Source organism: Tasmannia lanceolata, unplaced genomic scaffold (assembly GCF_043159265.1).
Source record: "Tasmannia lanceolata isolate RefF3 unplaced genomic scaffold, GAP_Taslan_0.1 ptg000020l, whole genome shotgun sequence".
NCBI classification, from domain to species: Eukaryota; Viridiplantae; Streptophyta; class Magnoliopsida; order Canellales; family Winteraceae; genus Tasmannia; species Tasmannia lanceolata.
The window spans coordinates 33,890,311-33,904,307 of record NW_027518697.1 but is presented as its reverse complement, the minus strand read 5'-3'; the positions used below and the strand labels follow the sequence as shown (position 1 = coordinate 33,904,307).

At 39.7% G+C, this 13,997-nt stretch overlaps 1 protein-coding gene across 3 annotated transcripts in view; it reads right to left on the bottom strand.

Annotated features, from left to right (window-relative positions):
* The window catches only part of LOC143854594 (mitogen-activated protein kinase kinase kinase YODA-like), a 54,233-nt gene extending 43,544 nt beyond the window's left edge, over window positions 1–10,689 (bottom strand). For all 3 annotated transcript variants that reach the window (XM_077364635.1, XM_077364637.1, XM_077364636.1), the window contains exon 1: window positions 10,314–10,689. The gene's annotated coding sequence lies outside the window, so the exon portion shown is untranslated. The remainder of the gene's footprint in view (window positions 1–10,313) is intronic.
* Window positions 10,690–13,997: the final 3,308 nt, after the last annotated feature.

Below are 13,997 nucleotides of genomic sequence, written 5' to 3'. Positions count from 1 at the left end.
CCTGCGCTCGAGTGCAGAAAACAAGGGTGGGGTCACATTATTGGGGTGATCCTAAGAATTCATTTGAAAGGCCCCATAACAAATGGGGTGTATGCCAAAAATCAGCTTCATTGGCATAGGGTGTCCATTTGCGGGGGTGAAAATGGACAGATACTGTTGGTCCACTAATCTGCCCATTTTTTCACCCCACAAATGGACACCCTAAGATGATCCAATGGAGCTGATTTTTGGTGGACACCCTATCCATGAAAGGGCCTTCCAAATGAATGCTTTGGATCCCCCCAACAATGTGGCCCCACCCTTGTTTCTGCACTAGAGTGCAGATAAGCTCATATGTGCTCAAGTGCAGGAACCCTTTACTCACACACACACACACACACACACACACACACACACATATATATATATATATATATATATATATATATATATATATATATAGAGAGAGAGAGAGAGAGAGAGAGAGAGAGAGGAAAAGGATTGTGCGCTCGAGCGCACCAAGCTTAGATGCGCTTGAGTGCCCCAAACTCATGTGGGCCCACTTTGTTAGGATGATCCAAAGAATTCATTTGAAAGGCCCTTACATAGATGGGGTATGTACCAAAAATTAGCTCCATAGGATCATCCTAACCCATACATTTGTGGAGGTCAAAATGGACAGACTCTGTTTGTCCACAAATCTGCCCATTTTTGCCCTCCACTTTTAGAGGGGTTAGGATGATTTAATGGACCTGATTTTTGGTACCCACCCTATCTATGATGGGGCCTTGCAAATGAATGGTTTGGATCAGCACAAAAAATGTGGGACCCATGCGATTTGGCACTCGAGCGCACCTAAGCTTAGGTGCGCGGTTGCACAAACCATGTGGGGGGCCACATTTTTTGGGGGATCCAAAGCTTTCATTTGGAAGGCCCTTCTATGGATAGGGTGTGTACCAAAAATCAGCCCTTTAGGATCATCCTAACCCTGCCATTTGTGGAGGGAAAAAATGGGCAGAAACAGTGTCTGTCCATTTTCCTCTCCAACTTTGATCGGGTTAGGATGATCCTATAGGGCTGATTTTTGGTACACATCCTATCCATGGAAGGGCCTTCCAAATGAATGCTTTGGATCCCCCAAAAAATGTGGCCCCCACATGGTTTGTGTAGCCATGCACATATAGCTTACCTGTGCAGCTGCACACAAACCATTTCCTCTCTCTTTCTCTCTCTCTCTCTCTCTCTCTCTATATATATATATATATATATATATATATATGTGTGTGTGTGTGTGTGTGTGTATGGGATTTGGTAGGGACCATTGCAGAAGGTATTTTGCGGCTGGGCTGTTGCATGTGAAAGCAGCCACTCAGCCATGAAATGCCTTCTGCGATGGTCCCTAGCAAATCCCAATATATATATATATATATATAGAGAGAGAGAGAGAGAGAGAGAGAGAGATAGAGAGAGAGAGAGGAAAAGGATTGTACGCTCGAGCGAACCAAGCTTATGGTACGCTTGAGTGCCCAATCACATATGGGCCCACTTTGTTAGGATGATCCAAAGCATTCATTTGAAAGGCCCTATCATAGATAGGGTGTGTACCAAAAATCAGCTCCATAGGATCATCCTAACCCATCCATTTGTGGAGGGCAAAATGGACAGACCACAAATCTGCCCATGTTTGCCCTCCACTTTTGGAGGGGTTAGGATGATTCAATGGAGCTGATTTTTGGTACACACCCTATCTATGATAGGGCCTTGCAAATGAATGCTTTGGATCACCACAAAAAATGTGGGACCCAAGTGATTGGGGCACTCGAGCGTACCATAAGCTTGGTACGCTCGAGTGTACAATCCTTTTCCTCATATATATATATATATATATATATATATATATATAGAGAGAGAGAGAGAGAGAGAGAGAGAGAGAGAGAGATGTAAAGAAGAAACCAAGGCCTTGAAACAAGGTTGAATGTGCATTTAGCAAGAATTAAGGAGGAGAAGCATGGAATGGTTACAAGCCTTGGAAATATAACAGGCCATGCTGTGTTTTGGCCACTTCAGTGGTTTACCAGAATAAGATCCTTTGATGAATGAGTAGCAAAGCATGGTTTGCAATATTTGATGGAATAACATGCAAATATGAAACCCAAACCCAAATATGAGATAATTTTTTTCTAAAATATGGTCAAGCTTCCTTCTAGTCAATTTTCATATAACGTTGTAAGTTTTAACTGATTCCCAAATGAGGTAAACCCCAAAAAGCTTTCCTTTGCAGTAAGGCAAAATACCTGGTGTAAACTGTAGGAACCCAATAAATCAGTCTGTCATAACCCCTCCAATGGCATAATCAAGTTAATTGATAATACTCATTCATTTCGCATCCAAATTTATTTAAAAGCCAGATTCTTCTATTAAATTATTAAATGCCAATAACAATCACACAAATCCCACCTAACAGTTTAATAACCCTTCGTTTTCAAACCAGTTTTTTTCAAAACGGGGATGCGGGTGAAAATGCAGCCAAAGAAAATCCTAGTTGACTCGGCATGATGCAATTGAATACTCGGTTGGTTGACACAGTCATAACTTAGGAGAGTCAAAGCAGTTTTGATTGACTTTGTAGGGCAAAACATGAACTTGAGAAAGAACACGACCAAGGCAAAAGGGAGCCAACTCAGTAGAGTTTTGAAGCTATGCTTGAAACATCATTTTTTTTGCCTTCATTTTAATCACACAGATCCCAGCTAACATTTTAAAATTTTAATCCTTCCTCTCCAAACACCATCAAATTCCAAACAATTGCATCAACATTCTCACATCATTTCTCAATGTTTTTAAATAAAACTCTTAAACAAACATCATTTTTTGCCCTCTGTTAGAAATGAGATTAGGGTTAGAAGAGAGGAAGAAGAAGAGGAGTGAAGGATGGAGAGTCTCCACTAGGGAGCTCCTCATGAATATGACGTATATATAGGCCCAAACTAAGGCAAAAACATACAATGACTACAATACCCCTAACTAATACAAGTAATGTCTAAACTAACCTAATACATTATTCAACACTCCCCCTCAAGCTGGAGTGTATATACTATGAATAGGGGTGTGCACAATTCGGTAGTAACCGAACAAACCAACCGAACTGAATTATATTTCGGTTTCGGTTTCGGTTATTTATAATTTCGGTTCGGTTTCGGTTTAAGAATTTTTGTGTTTTCGGATATCGGTTACGGTTTCGGTTTTAAAGAAGAAATTATTCGGTTAGACCGAATAACCGAATTATATTTTGGCTATTTGGTATTTTGGTTGCTAAAACTAAAAGTCAAGGGATTCATTACAACCACATAAAAAGCATCTTGTAAAGAGAATAATTATTACAAAGGACAAGGCAACCTGACGTGGCTAATAGCTATCCTAGCTTTTCCTCTTTACTTTTGAATTAAACCTATTTCCATTCTCATTTCTCATTTCTCACAGCAAAGATCACAGCAAAGCTTTTCCTCTTTATTTTTGAAATGGGTTTCTCTCTCGACGCCACCTCTACGACTCACCGACGGGCGACGGGCTAATGGCCTTCGAATCTTCTTCTCTCTCTCAAAGCCTCAACGAGTTTTTTTCTACTCTTTTCTTGAGAGGGTTTTTGCTACAAGCCTCCTCCAACTCCGGTTCAACTCCGGTCAGATGACTCAGATGAGAACACTCAGAAATCAGAGGTGTATGCCTTTTTTAGGTTTTTAGGTTTTGCTTTTAGGGTTCTCCTTTTTTTCCAATTGAAATAGGGTTTTGTGTCTTTTTTCATTGATTTCGTTGTTCTACTGGCATTGAATAGCTTACTGCTCTTTTTTTCCATGAATTGATTATTGATGTTTCATGGAGAAATGGGTGCAATATTTTTTTTTACCCCCAATCTTAAGTCAAAAGAAACAAGATTTGATTATTCGGTGAGACCGAACTAACCGATTAACCGAATTAAAATTTCGGTTTCGGTTAGATTCGGTCATATAAACTTTCGGTTACGGTTTCGGTTATGGGTTTTAGCTAACCGAATTTAATTCGGTTAGTAATTTCGGGGCAATTCGGTTCGGTTAAAACCGATTGAACACCCCTAACTATGAAGCTCCAGCTTGCTACAAAGAACTACGTCAACAACTAAAAAAGTAGAAGAAGCTCATACACATCCAGCTTGGTATAACACTCATCCTCAAGCTGGTGTGGTACATACATAATGAAAAACATAAACAAAAAAACAAAGGCCACCATGAACAGCATCGAGATCAATGTCCATAAAAAGAGTAGCTCCCCTGAAGTAGCACAACAACGAGAGCGATCAAATAGGGCCTCTCCCTGAATGAGAGCACGACAAACATATCCGCATATCGAGGACAATGGAGGCGCCATGGCAAGAACAACTACAATTCAGCAAGCAGAAGAGGCACACCAAAGGTGCGGACAACGAACATTGGCGAAGCAGCACAACGCCAAGTGAAGAGGATAGCAATTGATTGAGAAACCATCGAAGACAAGGTCGATGGAGAAACTGTTGCCTGGAGAGAAGGGATAGAGAGAAAGAAGATAACCAACCAACGATGGGGAAACCATCATCTGGAGACTAGGTCGACGGTATGAACATCGTCACCTGAAAAGATAAGAAGATAGGAAGAGGATACCCAACCAGCGATGGGGAAACCATCGTCTGGTGACAACGTCAACGGCATGAACATCGTCGCCTGAAGATAAGAAGAGGAAGATAACTAACCAACGATGGGGACATCATCGCCTGAAGACAAGGTCGACGGCATGAACATCGTCGCCTGAAAAGAGCATACCAACGATGGGGAAACCATCGCCCGTAAAGGAGAGGTCGACGGGAAAAGACAGTCGCCTGTAAGAGAGCCGACCAACGATGGATATGGAAGCCATCGCCCGAAAAAGGAGGAAGAAGATAACATGAAGGGATAAGGCAAAAAACCGAACAACAAGAAGAGACATGAAAAACAAGACATGAAAACAAGACAACACTCCCTCAAGAAGACAAAGACAACACTAACAACACTCCCCCTCAAGAAAAGACAACAAAGTGGACAACACTCCTAAGAAAAGACACAAAGAACTAAATGAAAACACTCCCCCTCAAGTTGAAGGTCAAATACCTTCAACTTGCAAAGAAAAGAAGACAAATAAGGCACTGCACCGCTTTCGGACATTTGATCAAACACTTGGTGTGCGCCGTAGAGAAGAAGACAAAGGAAAAATGACAAACAAGGCACCACACCTCTCTTAGATATTTTATCAAATACTTGGTGCGCGCCTTGAAGAACTACATAAAAGACATAGAAGGTAATAGAAAGAAAGAGATGATAAAAAGACGACAACAAGACAAGCACAAGAGAACAACAAGAAACAATACAAGACAACACTCCCCCTCAAGTTGAGGCCAAAGGCCTTCAACTTGAAACAAAAAGAACACTTTCAAGGCACAAAATCCCTTTGAGACATTTCATCAAATACTTGGGGTGCACCTTGAAGATGAGATGAGAAAGACAAAGGCCATAGGCCAAAAAAGCTATAGAGAAGAGAAAATAAAGAGAGCTTTGGAATGGAGGAGAACCCAAAATGGGTTTACACAAGTAATACAAACATGATTTTTGTTTTGTTTTGAGATATACGATAGAGGGAAAATGGGTTAAAAACGAAATGGGTTTGACGAAATGAAAAAGAAAGAGTGAGATTTCTAGGGTATAGAAATGGTTTTTTTTATTTATTATTTGGGTATTGTAGCAGGTTACTGTAGCGGTACTGTAGCGGGTTACTGTAGCAGTTACTATAGTGGCTTACTGTAGCAGGGAATGGAGGGGTTAGGGGAAAGGGAAGAGGGGCAGTGGGAGGAGGAGGAGGGAAGGACACGAGTGGGGAGAAGAATTGAGGGAGAAACTATAGAGAGATAAAGAGAGGAAAACGAGATACGAGAGAGATACGAGAGAAAGGGATGATGGCATGGAGGGAGATACTCTTCTTCTTTGCTTCTTGAAGGATCAGCCCATTGGCTCTGATACCATCTATGAAGCACGGGTACGGGTACGGGTGCGGTTACGGCACGACACAGGTACGTGATTTGCCAAAAAAACCGGGTGCGGGTACGTTCGGGTACGCCGAATATAATAATATATTTTAATATTTTATTATATATTTATAAAAATTAAAAAAATAATAATTGTAGAGCAATCAAATAACAATAACATCACCAAAATGAAAAATTCTAATATTACTCTTCATTTCATAAGTGATTAAGTTCCATATTTCATAACATGAGGCATCAATATATCATTCATTAGAAAAAAAGTCTGTGACCAGTGTGTTGACCAGTGCCTGACAAGATGAATAAGTTTTAGAGACCAAATTATGAGATTTTTTTTACCGGACTTTTGGGATTTAATAATGTTTGGACAACAATAGATTTTATGAATTTTTAAAATTTGAAAAATACCCTACCGTTTGGAAGTTAAGAAAGTTAAAATTTTGACCCGACCCTTTTTCTTTGAATTTTGTACTAGAACTGGAGAGTTGACTTTTTTTCCTTTTAGATTTGAGTGTTGAAACTATTTTTAATAAATCCAAAAGGGGGGTATTCCGTTATTTACATGTAAACCATTTAAGTAAATGACATTTACTTAAATGGTTTACATGTAAATACCGAGTAAAGGAAAGTAGAGAGAAGTACAGGAGAGGAAAGAGAAGCAGCAGGAAGAAGCACGACGTGTCGGGTACGCGTGGTGCGCACCCGACACGGTTTTTTTTTATAAAAAAAATGGGGTACGTACCCCGGACGTACCCGGGGCGTACTCGGACGTACCCGCCCGCACCCCATACGTGTCGGGTGCGCGAGCCCCGGGAGAGTACCCGTGCTTCCTAGGATACCATGTTAGAAATGAGATTAGGGTTAGAAGAAGAAGAGGAGTGAAGGATGGAGAGTCTCCACTAGGGAGCTCCTCATGAATATGATGTATATATAGGCCCAAAATAGGGCAACAACATACAATGACTACAATACCCCTAACTTATACAAGTAATGTCTAAACTAACCTAATACATTATTCAACACCCTCATTTCGGCAGCCAATTCATCCCCATATTTAAAAGTCCGAAACTGAATTTCACCAGACCACCCTCTGGTATACAATCTTCTAAACATTACTGAAAGTTTGAAACTTTTAAGTTCCAATTAAGTTCCAATCAGATCATCGCGATGAAATCGGAGGAAGGAGCTCTCACTACAGAGCCAAAGGAAATTGAAAACATCCTTATTGACTATTTTCGGGGCCTGGCTTCAATGCAAATTTTTTCAAGCATTTATGGTACCTTACTAAACATGACTTTGTTGCAGCAATCAGAAAAAATTTCAAAAGTGGTAAATTGCTGGCTGAGGTGAATTCGACCTTGATCACTTTGATCCCAAAAGGCTCGGACTCCACCTCCCCCTCCAAATTCGGGCCTATTTCATTATGCAATGTAATTTATAAAACCATTACAAATATACTGGCTTCGAGGTTAAAAACAGTGATTGGTAAGCTGGTGACTGCTCCGCAATCAGCTTTCATTAGAGGGAGACAAATTCAGGAAAATATCTTGCTGACCCATGATTTATTACACAATTTCATAGCCCCAACCATAAAGCTGCAATGTGTTTAAAAGTTGATCTGGTGAAAGCATTTGACAATGTCAACCGACAAACCATTGCAGGTTTCATGCTTAGGCAAGATTTTAACCAGACCTGGGTAAATTGGATCATGGAGTGCATCTCAAAGCCCTCTTTTGCCATCATGATTAATGGCACTCCGCGCAGTTACTTCACCTCCTCCATTGGAGTAAGGCAAGGGGACCCGCTCTCTCCGTTGCTATTCACCTTAGTCATGGAGATCCTAACTCAGCTCCTGGAGAAAGCTAGACAAAATCACACTTTTTCTACTCCCTTCGTTCAGGGCGAACTCACAGTATCTCACTTGATGTTCGTGGACGATTTGATGATCTTCTCGAATGCAACCAGGACAGCAGCAAAGGGGCTGATGGAAGATTTTACTGATATAACTGGTCTTGAAGCTAACAAATCTAAATGTGAAGTGTTCTTTGCAGGAACAAGCAGTCGAAAAAAGGAGCAAATCAAGAGGACCTTGGGTATGCAAGAAGGCACGCTGCCAATTAAGTACCTGGGGTTACCTCTTTTCACTTCGAGAATAAAGAAGGATGATTGTCAGCCGCTGATTGGAAAGATCAGAAAGAGAATTCAATCCTGGGCTTGCAAATCCCTATCTCAGGCAGGTCGACTGGAGCTGCTGAAATTGGTTTTAAGCACTTACCAGTTATACTGGTCTGCTGCTTTCAATGTGCCTTCTGGAATCTTGGAAAGCATTGAGAAGATTTTCCGAGACTTCATCTGGGGGGGAGGACAGAAGAGAAGAAAAAAAATTCACACAATAGCATGGAGCGACATTTGCAGGCCTAAAAGAGAGGGAGGCCTTGGTCTAAGAAGGCTGGCAGAGGTAAACAAGAGCATGCAGATTAAGAACATTTGGCACCTCATTAGCACAAAGAATTCTCTTTGGACGGCCTGGTTCCACGCATAATATGTAAAGCACAAAAACATTTGGACCATCCCGGTTTCAGCGAAGCCATCATGAGGAGTGAGAAGTATCCTCAACTCCAGAGATATAGCAAAACAGCATGTTTGTTATCTTGTGGAGGAAGAAAGCAGCATCGAATTATGGAATCAGCCGTTGCACTCAAAGGGGGTGCTGAACTGAATACACTTATTTCAAAAAGAAGTACCTGCTCCTCTCTTGCTGTAATGAAAATGTTGGACAATGTCACAAGCCAAGGAGTATGGAACCCTGTTTTGTTTAAGGAGTCCCTGAAGGAAGAAAAAATAATTCTGGGTCAAATTCTGAGGAGTGGAAGCCAAGAAAACCTGCCAATATGGAAACTAGAACCAAGTGGAAAATTTACAGTCAAATCAACTTGGGAAGAAATCAGAAAGCATCATGGGAAGCCTGAATGGTGCAAAACAATTTGGCGCAAAGGGTTCAGCCACCGTCAAGCCATTGTTACTTGGAAGGCTATCCAGGGAGGGCTGAATACGAAAGAAAGGCCCACTCATCTGGGCATCCGTATCGACACAACCTGTAATCTATGTGGAGCAGCTGCTGAAAGCACCGATCACTTGTTTTTCAAATGTGGGTACTCGGCCAGGATATGGAGGTCGATTCTATGGCGAATAGGAACAAGAAGAAAACCAAAAATTTCAATTCTGGAGGAAGAAAATTGGATTAGAGAATCTGTTAAAGGAAGAGGGCAGAGGGCCACGGCTCTAAAATTGGGCTTCTAATCTACCAGATACAACATATGGAGAGAGAGAAACCAGCGAATTTTCAAAAATAAGTCCAGCCATAGGAAACAAATTTCCAGGCTGCTACACACTTGGGATATAAATTGCTTCCATCATTAGATAACGAAAGGTACTGCTCATGGGAGAAACCTGAGAAAGAAGTCAAATTAAACAGTGATGAATCTCTGGAGGAGGAAGGAGCCAGCATTGGCGGACTACTTCGAAATAAGAGAGGAATGATCATGATGGTATACTCAGAAAACATGGAATGCGATGAAAGCGCTGATATCAACATGCTCGAGCTTTAAGCTATTCTTCGTGGCCTCAAAGCAGCAGTGACTATAGGAATTAAGTGAATTTGGATTGAAGTGGACTCTTTGCTGGCGGTTCAAATCATAGAGAGAAAGGCTTGTACACCATGGAAGGCAACCCAAATTGTAAATCAGATCAGATCCTGTCTGCTTCGATTTTCGGCATGGAGAATCACGCATATATAGCGAGAAGGAAATGCGCCTGCAGACTATCTCTCAAAGAGGCTTTGCCCTTGCAAGGGTGCAGAGATAGAGATGGTCAAAAATATGTTAGGCTTAAGGACTAAGCTTAGGTAGAACCTGCTGGTATTGTGTTTTCTTTTTAGTTGGCCGATGTTGGCTCCTTCTCCAATTGTATTCTTTTTGCCTTCTGTTTAATGAATTCTGGTCGGGGTCCGCCTAACCCCAGCTTGCCCATTAAGAAAAAAGTCTGAAACTTTGAATTAACATTAATCTTGCAAAAAATTAACTACACGATAGTCCGATTTGATCATAACTCGAACCAGAATGCCCAAAACCCAACTCATCAACACAGATCTAAGAATTTCCAACAGTACATCAAAGAAAAATTACATAAATTAAAGAAAAAACTTAACAAAAACAAGCTAAAATTTATAAATAATCAAATAAAACACTCTACTTACCTTAAATATCCGAAATCGATACAATCCTTCAACAGAACGAATTGTCACGAATTCCCTACCGAACGCAGACTGACAAGTGGCAAAACCGTAATTTTCTCCAAATTAAAGAACCTGATGGCATAAAACCCTAGCAAGACCATGGAGTGTCCGTATCACTTGATACGCAAAAAGAAACAGAAAAATCAGTCGATTTTTCAGCTGAGAATAAAGCTATTGGTGTAAAATATGAAACATGGAAACCCTAGACAGTGAGAGAGAAAAAGAGGCGAAATGGAGAAGCAGGGAGGGGATTTACGCAAGATTTGGAGATTTTTGAGAGTGAGCTTGGAAGAGAGGGCTGAAAAGGGAGAAATGGGATTGAAGAAATGAGAAAGAGATGATTAAAAGAAATGGAGTTGTCCGAGTGTTGATTTTAGTATACTAAAATCGGATGTTAAAATAACCCCCCTCTGATGGATATTTTGCCCCTTTAACAGAAATCGTTAACTTTTAATGCTTTTGGAGTTAACGGTTGCGCCTCCATCCTTCACGTATCCTAATTCCTAACGATATGGAAAATATCCATCAGGAGGGGGGGAATTTCACTGCCTTAAAATAATGGGAAAATGACCAAATAGAAGGAGTTTCTTCTGACTATGACATTTCAAGAGGGCTGTTTTCTAAATCACCAATCAAGAGTGCATATGACTAAAATGCCCTTGACTCTCTCCCTCTCTCCCCCTATCAAATCACCTATTTGAAATGATTATATTTAGGAGAAAACAAATCCCAAAACCCACATTTTTCCCTCTTCTTCTTCTTCCTCCCACGTACCAAAAAAACGTACGTATGAAAAACCCAAAAACCTCCATTTTTGAAACCCAAAAACCTCCATTGTTAGATGCCAAAAGCTCCATTCTAATGCTAAAAACCTCATTTTTAGATGTAAAAGCCTTCCTAACCCTTCATTGCATTGCACAACGCCTCCATTTTCAACAAATATTGGAAAAACACGTTATTAGATTTGGAAATCTTAAAAATCTTCACTAGAAACCACCATTCCATTTCAGAAAGCTTCCATTGAATGGAAAGGTGTGTATTTTTACCCCTCTCCCTTCTTTCCATTATAAGGCATGTTTATAAACTTGAATGAAAGTTTTTCATGTTAAACTACTGTCTTCCATTGCAGAAAGCCTTCAATCACTATTTAATCTTATTTAAATTACTTTAAACACTTTATAATCATTGTTATTTTACTGTAATCCACTAATTTCTTAAGTTAAACCAGTATTTCACTACCATAAACCAGTACTCAAGTGGGTGTTTATAAGTGGTTTATATAGGTTCTTTGGGTAAGATTCCTCCGTAGTGGTTTATAATCGTAAGTAGTGGTTTATTAAGGGTTACCAGTGGTTTAGAGTGTTTATAAGTGGTTTATAAGGATTAACAATGGTTTAAAGTGTTTATAAATGATTTATACAGGGTAAGAAGTAGTTTATAGTGTTTATAAGTGGTTTATATAAGCTTATCAGTGGTTTAGAGTGTTTACAACTGGTTTATATAGGGTAAACAGTGGTTTATATAAGCCTATCAGTGGTTTAGACTGTTTATAAGTGGTTTATGTAGGCTTATCAGTGGTTTATAGTACTTATACATGGTTTATACAGGGTAAGAAGTATTTTATACTGTTTATAAGTGGTTTATATAGGTTTATCAGTGGTTTAAGTTTTTACAACTGCTTTATATAAGGTAAACAGTGGTTTATATAGGCCTATCAGTGGTTTAGACTGTTTATAAGTGGTTTATATATGCTTATCAGTGGTTTAGAGTGTTTATAGATGGTTTATACAGGGTAAGAAGTAGTTTATAGTGTTTATAAGTGGTTTATATAGGTTTATCAGTGGTTTAGAGTTTTTACAACTGCTTTATATAAGGTAAACAGTGGTTTATATAAGCCTATCAGTGGTTTAGACTGTTTATAAGTGGTTTATGTAGGCTTATCAGTGGTTTAGAGTGTTTATACATGGTTTATACAGGGTAAGAAGTAGTTTATACTGTTTATAAGTGGTTTATATAGGTTTATCAGTGGTTTAGAGTTTTTACAATTGCTCTATATAAGGTAAACAGTGGTTTATATAAGCCTATCAATGGTTTAGACTGTTTATAAGTGATTTATGTAGGCTTATCAGTTGTTTAGAATGTTTATACATGGTTTATACAAGCTAAGAAGTAGTTTATAGTGTTTATAAGTGGTTTATATAGGTTTATCAGTGGTTTAGAGTTTTTACAACTGGTTTATATAAGGTAAACAGTGGTTTATATAAGTCTATCAGTGGTTTAGACTGTTTATAAGTGGTTTATGTAGGTTTATCAGTGGTTTAGAGTGTTTATACATGGTTTATACAGGGTAAGAAGTAGTTTATACTGTTTATAAGTGGTTTTTATAGGTTTATCAGTGGTTTAGAGTTTTTACAACTGCTTTATATAAGGTAAACATTGGTTTATATAAGCCTATCAGTGGTTTAGACTGTTTATAAGTGGTTTATGTAGGCTTATCAGTGGTTTAGAGTGTTTATACATGGTTTATACAGGGTAAGAAGTAGTTTATACTGTTTATAAATGGTTTATATAGGTTTATCAGTGGTTTAGAGTTTTTACAACTGGTTTATATAGGGTAAACAGTGGTTTATATAAGCCTATCAGTGGTTTAGACTGTTTATAAGTGGTTTATATAGGCTTATCAGTGGTTTAGAATGTTTATACATGGTTTATACAAGGTAAGAAGTAGTTTATAGTGTTTATAAGTGGTTTATATAGGTTTATCAGTGGTTTAGAGTTTTTACAACTGGTTTATATAAGGTAAACAGTGGTTTATATAAGCCTATAAGGAGCATGCCATATGGCAAGGAGGCTCTGGACCGCTTAAGTGTTTGGAACATAAAACGGAAGATGATATAGGGTAGGCAAACCTTGCGACGCTCAAGAATACAATAGATGAGGTAGGCCTCTAAGGGCCTTAGAGCATCGGTCATGCCCCCGCGAGGGGTGAAGTTGCTGAACATGAAGTTGTGAAGCATCTTAGCTTCAGGAATGAGATGGGAGGCTTTCACTATCATGTTGGATCTATAACTCCGGGTAATCCGACCATACACAGTGTCGTGATCAAGATCATTAAGTGAATGGATCCCATTTACAGGCCAAAAGTAATGCTCAAAACCATTGGGACTAATCTCAAGCATCTCAGCAAGTTCATGATAATTGAGTCGAATCGTTGTTTTCTTGACGCGAGACTCAATTTCGAAGTACGTAGGACTGATTGTGAGATTGGCATAGAAAAGACGTACCAATCTAGGATAGATAAGCTCATCAAGATGAAGAAATTGTGTCCATCCAAGAGCGTCAAACCGAGCTTGAAGGTCAAAGTGTTTGAGGACGTCGGGCTCTATGAAGCGCCCTGTGCGGACACCACGATTAGCCATTTTCGGCCATGCCTTCTTCGCTTGTCCAGAGGAGAAGTAGGGATTTGGAATAAGCTCCGGTTCGGGAGCCGGAGCCGTAGCTTTCTTAGACCGCTTCCTCGATGGTCCTTCATCGTCCTGGCGTTGGGAAGAACCTCTGATTTGGACATTTTTGGTTCGAGACATCTTGAGAACAGTTAGGGAATAAGAGAAGTTGTAATGGAGGGTAAAACGGAAGATGGGAAAC